Genomic DNA, 11,621 nt, shown 5'->3' on the forward strand with positions numbered 1-11,621 from the left:
TATCTTTTTTAGTGATTGGAGTAACATACCCCGTTTTCCATGTTTATGGGTAAACGGAAGAAGTTGAAATGTAATTGAAAATTTGTGTTAGTGGCTTAGTCAATTTGTCAGGAAATGCTTTTAGAGGTTCAGTCGGAATATCTATGGGAGTTATACTAATTCGTTTAAGTTTGTTTATTTTACTAAAAACTTGATCCTCAGAAATAGTAGGTAAAGGTATGCCATCGTGTGGAATTTTCTGATACTCTTGATTTGTTACGTTTACATCAAGACACGGTAAAGACTGGATTATTCTGGCCAAATGACCATTTAACTGGTTAGCACCTGTTTCATCATTAGAATCTGAACAAAAATCAACACCACTAGAGCATTTTTCATAAACCTGCTTTATTTCCTTATACCGCGCGCTAGGCTTTGATTAAAAAATGTGATCAATTTTGTTATGATAATACTCAGCCGCAGCTTTTCTTGTCATCTTATGTACTTGGTTGTGGAGCTCATTAGCGTTTTCTACTTTTCCTTGTTTTCGTAGTTGAATTTTATACTGAATCAAATCTTTAATTTCTTGGGTTATGTATGGACGATCTATGTTGCACCACCTGAAAGTTTTCTCAGGAAAGCACTCTTCATATTTATTTCTTAATTTATCTTGAAAAAAATTAGCTTTTAAATCAGAGGACTCTAAATTTGCTACCTCATCCCAGGACTCAGATGTAATCCAATTTCCAAATTCTAAGAGGCCCCTGTCCGAAAGAGGTCAGTAGGAAACTTTCTCAATGACATACTTTACTTTATGCGAAGGCAGCAGAGCCCATTTTATCATGTAGTGGCAGCTTCCACCAAGGGGAGGTGGGTTTTGAGATTCATTATAATATTCTGACAAATCTGTGTAAATTATGTCGAGTTCAGTATTACCTTTAGCAGTCCGAAACTTTACTATTTGCTTGTGTCCATGAAATCAGAGGAAACTTTCAATTCTTAGATTATTCTTATCATCAGTAACGCAAACTCCAACATTTGGGTTATTAGAAGCTATAGAATCAATGAACAAATCTAACTTTTCAGCCAAGACTTTTTTTGGAAAGATGCCATACTAGGTTAGCAAGGAAGCTTTTTTGGTCGAATCATAATCCAAATCATTTAATCATCGTCATCAATATGGGGAATCTGCAGAAGTCACGGTGCCAACTGCTCACGTACAAGACACGCTACGCCGCCACCTTTCTTACCTAACGGATGATTCTGTCTTAGTTTAATAAATTGTTTGTAACCTTGTATACTTATAACAAAATAAGTTTTTATAAGCTGCTTGACTTTGAATCAATAATAAACGAACTCGTATATAATAAATCCGTCGAAAAGGTAGCCATGCCATCAGTAGCCTACATTATAAATCAATGCTATTACTGCCAAAAGAATAATCTCGAAGGTCTCATTCCTTGCATGTTTTCTTCCTAGTTCAAATTGGGAGAGAACAAGACACTGAAATTGATCTTGCTTGGTTTGGTTGGAAAAACGAGGAGGAACCGTCAGTCAATTTATGAAGAATTTTCAACATTTCTTACTTCCCTTCTAACGGTATTTATGTGCTGCGTCATAGCAGAGTTTGACTTTTTGTGAAGAATCAGTTCTTTAAAAGCTTTTTGCAAAAAAGAAATGTTTTTAATAAAATCTAAGAGTCATATTAAAACCTAATATGAGCATAAATAGACATTTAATAATTAAAATTTAATAAAGACAGAACTATGATAAATGAAAAATGTTTAAAAAAGCTTGGAACTGTTACAATATTGTTGGATGGTTCGGAGACTCAACTATGTCGCAATCTCCTATATTCGTCCCTATTCCTAGAAGAAAACCCTACCGTGTGGTATCTGGACGGCCCTTTCACGATCTGCCTAACCATAACCGTGACTGCAAATGGTGCTACGGGGTGACCTTGAGGAGTAGCATCCATCGAGGAAATGCTAGCCTGATAGTTGCCACATTATTGTACCGGATCCTGCTTGCTGGATAACTCTTGTGTTGTTTTTTTGTGGGGTTTTCTGGGCTGAATAACCTCATCCTGGCCGTGTTTTTATAATGGGCTACCTCCGAACCGACATTGCTTGTGCAGGAGGTCGACTCTTGAGGATTGCCTAATGTAGGAAACAATGTAGTGTTCAAGATGGACCTAGGATTGCACAAAATCTTCCATTTAGTTGTAGGTCTTAAGGGCTACTTTTTGTCTCGTTCTCTGCCACTTTAAGTGTTTTTTTGTAGACTTAAAAAGATGTTATTAGTCCCTAACCTTCGCTGGCTAGATTATTGTGATGCTTGAGGCTATTACAATTTCAATTTTCTAAATAGACTCCAGGATGAGAATTTGAGAGGAACTTCTCAAGAACCGGCAGGTGTAAAACTGGGGAGTTTACAGTTTACCAATGTAAAGGACGAATAAAATAGTTTTAGACATTAGTGTGTGAAATAGCAGAAAACGATTCAGGGAGACAAAATTAAAAACGTGGCTAGGAATATTAAGAGAAACGCTTTAAGCGTTGTAGGAGCGGGAAAGGCTTTGTAAAAGAAGTTTCTGAGTGATAAATTACACGAAAATAAGAGTAAAGTAAGGGAAGAGGAAAAGATATTATAATATGAATTAAGAAAATGCAAAATGAAGGCTATGGACAAAATTGCGAGGATCTAGAATTGGCAGCCAGATGGTAAAACACCAAGATTTTGTGTTGCCATGCAATAGAATTGTGAGGAGAAGTTTGAGACAGAGTTTAGCTGACTTGACTTTATTGAATAAAAACAAACATATATGAACACAAATCCAGGGACTGATAAACTGATTCCTAGGGTCTAAGTGTTAGCCTCTGGGGAACGTCGATTATTCAAATTAAGAAATCATCGATGATTAAAAGAGCTACAAAGTATTAAACCAAAGGCACTGTGTCATGTGTATTAGCAGAAAAAAATGTTTTTCTTTCGTAATTGTACCGAAATGATGGAACTGGAATCTCTTATCTCGAGCCGAATACTGTTCTACAATTTCATTCCAACATATCTTATGGCGGAAGCTGCTCTTTACATGTGAAAAATATCCTAAATAAGAAAAAATAACCAGATGACGACGTTATTTAAGCATGATAATGAAAAATGGGAGAAATTGAAATCGACAAATGAAATGGGAGAAATTGTGCTAGTCCTGAGAGTGCTCTGTTTTGTATGGCTTGAATCTTCTTCAAATGAAATTTTCCAAATCCTGAAATGAATTTTCTTCAGCTGAAAGAATGCACCCATGCGTAACAACTATACAGATAATAAGAGTAAACGAAACAAAAATAAATTTTGAAAGTTCTTAAGTATTTAAATTTTAATTTTGTATCTAAATTTTGAAACCCATTTATTAAAAAGTCTATCAACTGTTAAAATTAGTTTTGAGTTCACCTTTTTAAAAGTAGAGAAAATCATGTCATTTGTTTTTTTTTTAATATTAATGAATAAACGGTTACTCCTCGTATAGGGATTCAAATAATAATGATTCATCAGATGCAGACTGTGTGGTAAATGCGGTTTGAAATTGTGGTGGTTGCACACTATCAAATATATTAATGAAAATTATCAATTTTATTTTTGAAAAAGGAAAGTCCCTCGTGATTTTAGAGGAGCTTTAATGAAACCACTCTAAAAGACAGGTGATAAGAGTGAATGTGGTAATCAAAGAGGCAACAGCTTTTTATTACTATCCCTAATCATGTATAAGATATTGTGAACAGCCTTTTTTGTTAACCTGGGTATTTACAGTCTTTCAATTACATCGCAGCTTCACCGTTAATAGGTTCTTGTCCCACATGAGCCGAAAGTGCTAAAAAATTTTAGGCAGATATGAGACCAAATATGGTTAGCCTTTATCCACCCCTTCCCAAAGTTATATACGAGGTCCAGGTGCCTGATCCCTCCGGGTGTTCCCTTGACGCTGGAGATAGAATTACATGTGTTGCGGAAAGATATTGAAATATTTATATTTAAATAAGTTGAGGCGCTTGACCCAACACTTCCTGGAGTCATGACAATTTTAGAAGCGAGCAATTGAATCCATACTGAAAACTAGCAAGTCTTTGGCCTCTTCATCTTTCGTGCAGCTCTATGACTGAAAACTGCCAATATAAATCAAGGAAATAAACAAACTAACTTCTGTGTGCGTGCAAAACCCCATGTAGCCACCAAAGAGTGTCAAATCCTCTCATCCTAGGTGGACAAAATCAATTTTTTTTTAATGTAAATATATTCATAACTTTTACTAAAGAGTAATTATTTTATAAACAAATAATGTATTGTTAATATGATTTTGTCGCCCGGATTTAATAAACTATTACTACTACTACTACTAACAACTCACCGCAGCACCAAGCTGCCTGAGGCCAACACAGCTACGCAGGCTCCTCCTCCATCCCAATCTATTCAAAGCCTCCATTTTTACACCCTTCCACGAAGTTTCCATTTCCTTTAAATATTTCTTCATGACGTCCTCCCACCTCAAAAGAAGACGACCTGCTTTCCGTTTAGCCCTAGACGGTTGGCCGAAAAGAAAAATCTTCGGCAATCTGTCATCCTTCATCCGCACAATATGCCCTAGTGACCTCAACCTTTTTTTTCATTATAGCCCTAGAGAGCGATATTGAACCACAATTTTCGTATAGCCTATTGTTTCAAATACGGTCAGTCAGCCGGGTATCCAGAACGATCCTTCAGCAATTTCTCTTGAAAACATCTAGCAAATCTTCATCCGCTTTTCTGAGCGTCCATGCTTCAGAGCCATATTTGCCCACTGTCATCACTCTAGCTTCTAATATTCTAATCTTGGTTTGCAGACTTATCTTCCTATCCCTCCAAACCTTTTTTAACTGTGAAAAAACATCCTGAGCCATGGCTATTCTACTTTTAAGACCTTCACAGCTCCCACCATCTTTACTAATAATACTATCAAGTTAAGTGAAGCTGCCCACCTGATCAATCTTTTCATTACCCAACGTTCCTTTTCATCTTCACTTATTCCTAACCTTAGTGACTTAGTCTTCTTAACATTAATTTTCAAACCTATTCTAGCACCCTGAACTCACAAAACCTCTGACACTTCATTCATTTTGCCATCACTTTCATCTAGGATGCTTAAATCATTAGCATAATCTAAATCCAGGAGACTTTTTCCTCCCCATTTGACCCCGTGGTCTCCCATTGACCCCTACAGAGACCAGAATAATGCCTCGATAATTACCACACTCACTTTTATCACCTTTCTTACAAAGTGGCTTAATTAAGGTTTTCCTAAAATCGTTAGGTACTTCCCCTTTTTCAAAAAATTATATTCATAATCTTCTGTAACTTATTTCAAACCTCCGAGCCACCATATTTAAGAAACTCATTTACCACCCTATCAGCACCTGGAGCCTTATAATTTTTTAATCCTTTTAGCACTGACGGTAATGCCTCCTCACAAAACAAATCATCCTTCCCATCTAAGATATCACAAACTTTTGCATTTTCCTCAATATCTTTTCCTGCAACTCTATCTCAGTTAAGCAGATTCTCAAAATGTTCGGCCAATCTCTCTTTAGTTTTTTCCTTATCACTAATTGCGGCCCCATTCCTATCTTTAACTGGGACAAGTCCAGATAGACTACTCCCTCTCAATTTGTTAACCTGCCAGTACAATATTTTACTATTATGCCGTCTAGCTGCATCTTCCAGATCCTCGGCAATTTTATCGTTGGCCTCCACTTCACACCTCCTTAGTTCATATTTTAAAGCTTCTCCACTTTCTTTACATTGCTTTTGTTTTCACACGATCCATCATTCAGATTATTCTTGTACAAGTCCTTTCTCCTTTCAATTCAACATAAAGCTTGGCAAAAGAGGGATTTGTTCTTGCCTGGAGCAAGAACCCCTTTATGGGTATAGAAATTAATGTGATTGCTTGTCTTTTGCAACAGCAATCAGGCAAACAACACTTCCTAAGCTTATAGGATGAATTATTTATTTTGCTCATTTTCTGCTGTTAATCAACACACGTTTTCAATCTAAAAAATTTGCTACGAATTTACTCACAAACTACAGTTTCAAAATGAAAATCTTTCTTCTTAAAAATTGAGTTTCCAGTTTTTCACACTTTTTTAAGACCTATATGGTTGTTTAGGTTTCCACTTGACCAATTTAAAGAAATAGTTTCCATTTTTGGTATCCTTGGTACTTTGAATTATAATTTGTAGATGAAATAAAAAAAAATTCTATGGCTATCACCGAGTGACTGCTACATAAATTCTTTACAAAGAATTGCAAAATTATGCCCTCACATTGCATTATCATTTACATTCGTTGGGTTGTCACTTGCGGGAAAGAAAATTAACCCACCCTAAAACGTATCAAAAACGGATAAAATGTATTCCAACTCCTTCGAAGACGTGACCCCTCGTCCCTCTAGACAAAGAAGCTCTTATGGATCTTGCTTAAGTCAATCATTGGGATTGACAAAAAATCTTCCAACAAGGAAAATTTAAAGGCTACTCACACCTGGACGGTAAACTTCCCTTTTTAATGTCCCCTTTGCTGTTAGATACCATCGAACCACATTTTCTGTCAATTTAGGTACTTTAAAGTGGATAAGATGTTGGGCTCAAAAGTGGTTGAAGTCTATGAAAATACGTATGCTCTGTTCCCATTGTTGGAAACTACTTGTCCTTTAGGTTTCAATCGAATTGGAAGTAAAAAAAAGATAAAACACCTCTGAAAATTGACATTTTTGTGTCACATTAGTCCAGGGTACCCACCCCATTGATTTTAGTCCGTCAAGATTCGCAACAAAAGGTGGCCTAGGAGAGGCCAAGAACCAGTTTACTCCAAATTATACAGGTCGGAATTCCATTTCAAGCAGGGTAAAACTTGGCAAACTTTCTGAAAAAATTTGGATCTGAGAGGGATATGCACTGTTGGAGCCTTGTATGAATGGGTTCATTATGCTTACTTAGTGCTACAAAGCTGGTGAGGCTTAAGGCCAACTTTGTTTCTCTAACCGTAGCATTTGATTCCAAATCAAACAAATTGCAACATTTCTATGCTATTGCTAGAAAGGTTATGGTGGGGAGGGCGGTTCATTATCAGTTTGCTTACTTATTTTTCAGATTGATTTCTCTTCTTTGTAAGTTTGACTTGTTGTGTCGTATCATTTATTTGTATTCCATATTTTATATTACTCTTTAGCCTAATTTGAAAAGTTTTATTTTGGGTAGCGTTTAATAAAACAAAGAACAGTAACTAATATTAATTAAAAGATACTGTAAAAAATGACTTATAAGGGTGTTCACGAATTCCCAATACCACATTAATGTTTTACTGATATAACGGTGATGTTTACTGCTTACAGAAAAGTAAATACATTCTGAGACCACACTGGCTTTACACTACGTATTAAACAAAAAAAAAGAAAGGCTATAACAAATGAAAAATAAAATCAAATACATGAGAAAAAAACAAGGATTTTGTCAGCCAGTAGCAAACTATGAAAACGAAAAAAAGCAAATATTTCAACAAGGACCTCCACAAAGTCGTCCTCAGTGCTCAGAAAAAAACAGAGACAAAATCTAACCTTTAAAAGTGAACTCTACAAGAAGAGAAAAGACACTGAATAAAAAAACAGCCACAATAAATGAAAGACAATTCATCAATTGGATTGGACAAATACTCTTTGCTCGCAATACATTTTGCCTGCCTGCAACCTTGATTTTGGTTAGATATGCGGAGAAGTTGTCTTAAATTAGAATGGGGTAAAATATTGAATGTATCTTTTAATATTAAATTATTATAAATGGGGGTTAAGGAAAAATCTCTTGTATCTCTATTTATAGCAAAATTTGTATTTATATATTTTTTTTTATCTTAACTTCCTCTCTAAAATATTGCGGTAGGCATTTTACAGTGGATAGTAAAGTTACCCCTTCAGTCAGAACTAAATGATCAAGGTTTTGAAAAATATGGAGGGTCAAAGCAGAATCAAATTTGTCATTTTTATTTTCAAACCTCAGGGACTTATCTATTGAAGTTTTGTGTTCATGCAGTCGTTCCCCCAGTTGTTGATGAGTCCTACCAATGTTAAATTTCCTACATGAAGATGGGACTCTTTAGATATCACTACCCAGTATAGGGTTGGTTTTATCCCTTCCCGAATTGAAAAGCTGTTTAACTTTTTGTTCAGTTTTGAAAGAAAAAGAGAGATTAAGTTTTTTTTTTTCAAGCTTGTTGCTGAGTTTTGAGTTGCATGGTATTGTGGCGAAAGTTTTGTTTTCAATTGCGGGAGTAACTGAATCAAGGGGATTTGGTTCCTTCTTTCTTGTTTTACTTTTTTTTAAATCGTCTATCTATGTCTATTTCAGTACTGTTGATTTGGTAGGCACTGCAAAATAGAATATCTTTGAAATAATTTAATTCAAATTATTACGTGAACAGGTTTGTAAAACTCTGTCAACTAACAACATTATTACTGTCTTTTTACAAAAGTAGGATGATTTGACAAGAAATGCAGATAATGATCATTATGGGTCAGCTTTCTATATATAAAAAATTCAAGGCTAGGAGTATTTATAATTAAAACAGCCAAGAAAGGGAGCTTTCCTGAATCTTCCAGTTCTATTGTGAATTGAAGATTCACAATAGAATCAAAAGTATTCAAATGTGCCAAAAAGTCTTTTAGAGAGTCTTGTCCATGTTCACAAACAGACAAAATACCTTGAACGAAACGAAACTAGAAAAAGTGTTTCAAGCGAAAACTATTCAAAGCAGATTGTTCTAGGAAACCCGTGTAATCATTTGCTAAATAGGGATACAAAACAGTGCCCATCGTTTGACCCATAATCTGAAGAAAAGATTTTTCTCGGAACTTAAAATACAAAGAGAACTTGTTGCAAAGACGAACAAGCGTCATTAATGTGTCAATTTCCAAGGTTCTATAATCTGACAAAACAGAATTTTCTTTGTAAGGCTTGTCCGCATTTTTGGACATCACGTGAAGTGTACATGGAAACTGCATCAAAACTAGATAAGATAGTTTTTCTGCTACACTTTGACTTTTTTATCTTGTCCAAAAAATATACGGAACTTTTTGTATTTCTGTGTGCTCTAAAGAGGCTTGAAAATAGTGGCTAAGAACTTTAGGGAACCATACCATGCTACGATAGGATGTAACAGATTTTAGGTCTTATGGATTTTAGGTAGACCATAAAGTTTAGGGGCTGAACAACCTTTGGGGTAGAATTTACTGTACAGTTAATGGGTAATTAGTCTATTGTCTTTTAAAATTCCTAATTCTTTTCTCAATTGCTGTGTGTATTTATCTGTGGGATCGTTTTGATTTCTTTGTAATTATTTTTATTGGCAGCGCAATAGCGCTGCCTAAGTATATAACGATGTTGGTACAATGTATTATTTATTTATTTATTTTTTATTTTTGGTTTAGACCAGGGCACTTCGTATCGAAGGAGCTGTCATAGAAACTTCGAAATGGGCTCATTTGATTGGAAATTGGAGTGCCCTTTTTAATAGTAGAAAGTGATTGTAAGGCAACTAACCCCCCTCTCAGGCCCACCTTTTCTCCAAACACATCCAATAAAAATAGTGAGAAAGCCATTTTGTTCAATGTAGCTTAAAGGTCTGAAAATTATGTCTTCGAGGAGGACAATCCCCCAAAACAATCAGGGTAAGGGTTGTAAGTTATGCCCTGGGGGCATATAAGGTTTTTAAAGAAAGGGTTGTCGTGGTAACTTCAGAAAGGGCTCATTCGATTAAAAAATCAAAGGGGTAGTGCCCTTTTGAATAGTCGAAAGTGATTGGAGAGCAGCTATCCCCCCTCTCATGCCCACCATTTCCCCAAACACGTCCAATCAAAATTTTGAGATAGCCATTTTTTAACGTAGGTGAAAGTTCTGGAAATTAGGTCTTTGAAGATGAAAACCCCCTCTCCCCCAGCCCTCAGGGCAAGTTATGCCCTGGGGGCATATAAGGTTTTTTATAGAAAGTGTCTTTGAAAAAAAACTTCAAAAGAGGCTCATTTGATTGGAATTGAATTGGAATTGAAAGAGCTCGTGCCCTTTTTCATAGTAGAAAGTGATTGGAGAACAACTAACCAGCCTCTCACACCCACCATTTCCCCAAACACATCCAATCAAAATTTTAAGATAGCCATTTTTTCATTGGAGGTCAAAGTTCTGGAAATTAGGTCTTTGAAGATTACACCCCCCCCCCACAACCCACAGGGCAAGGGTTGTAAGTTATGTGCTGGGGCCATATAAGGTTTTTATAGATAGCATTGTTGTAGAAACTTCAAAAAGAACTCACTCAATGGGTAATTGTAAGGGCTAGCGCCTGTTTTAAAAGTCAAAAGTGATTGGAGGGCAATTAACCCCCTCTAACACCCACCATTTCCCCAAACACACATAATCAAAATTTTGAGATGGCCTTTTTGTTCATTATTTGAAAAAATTACGTTTTCTAAAGAGTTAAAGAGGCTGAGTCACAAGTTCGAACCTTAAAACGTACAGGGATTAGGAGGTACAGTTGGGGGGGTGCTGCCCCCCAAACTCCCCACTTTTGCAGCCTCTTTTGTTAAGATTTTTTAAGTCCTGTAGCCTGCAATCAGTTGGTCACACGAACACGAATGAAACTGTTTCAATGGCATTTTTTTAAATCTTCAGAGAATTTGGCAATGACAACTCAGTTTGTTACAATTATAACTACAAACTTGTCTCTGTGCCAGGTATAGTTATGTATTCAGTGTGATTATGTATGATGGAAAATAGATGAACCTGAACCTACCTGAACCTAAACTGCTTGTTTATGCTGAGCCATTCTTCTGTTCCCTGTTTTTCCTGTCCAAAATCGTTAAGTTCATCACATTATAGCTTGTTATCGGTTAGGGAAAAATCCCCTGTAAAAAATCCAGCAAACAGGCTCAGTACTGTTTCTAATCAAAGAGATGCAATAGGATGTTCTTACGGTAAAAAATTCAAGCAGACTTCGTTCGTGTTGCAAAGCATTTTTTCGCAAGGGAAAAAGCGGGGGTTGAGGGGGCGGACCGCAAAATAAAAATCTTAACAAAAGAGGCTGCAAAAGCGGGGGTCTGGGGGGGGGGAAGCGACAGCCCCCAACTGTACTTACGAATGCCTGTACGTTTTAAGGTTCGAACTTGTGACTCAGCCTCTTTAACTCTTTAGAAAACGTAGTTTTTTTCAAATAATTTCTGCACGTTTTGGTACAGTTTATTACTTATTATTGCTTGACTAACTGTTAGCTGATCGTGTCAGGAGTTAAAGTTGGAGGGCTGCCACCCCCCAAACCCCCCCCATTTTAATATTATTTTGTTAATGCTTTTAATTCCTGAATACTCAAATCAAATGCACAGTAATATATTCTTTTTTAAACTTTTCTTCGAGCATGCGGGTATACGGCATGTTGTCAAAGCAGTGGAGACTTACCTGTAAGCTGAAGGCCGACTGTGATATTCTTCTGGAGACGCCTGATGAGCCTAAGGATTTAATAGATTGGATTTAAAAAAGAAATTGAGTTTCTTTTTTAAACATTAAATTTAAGAGATA

Source organism: Artemia sp. Qi Xiang Cuo, chromosome 19, assembly GCF_049724085.1.
Source record: "Artemia sp. Qi Xiang Cuo chromosome 19, ASM4972408v1, whole genome shotgun sequence".
NCBI classification, from domain to species: Eukaryota; Metazoa; Arthropoda; class Branchiopoda; order Anostraca; family Artemiidae; genus Artemia; species Artemia sp. Qi Xiang Cuo.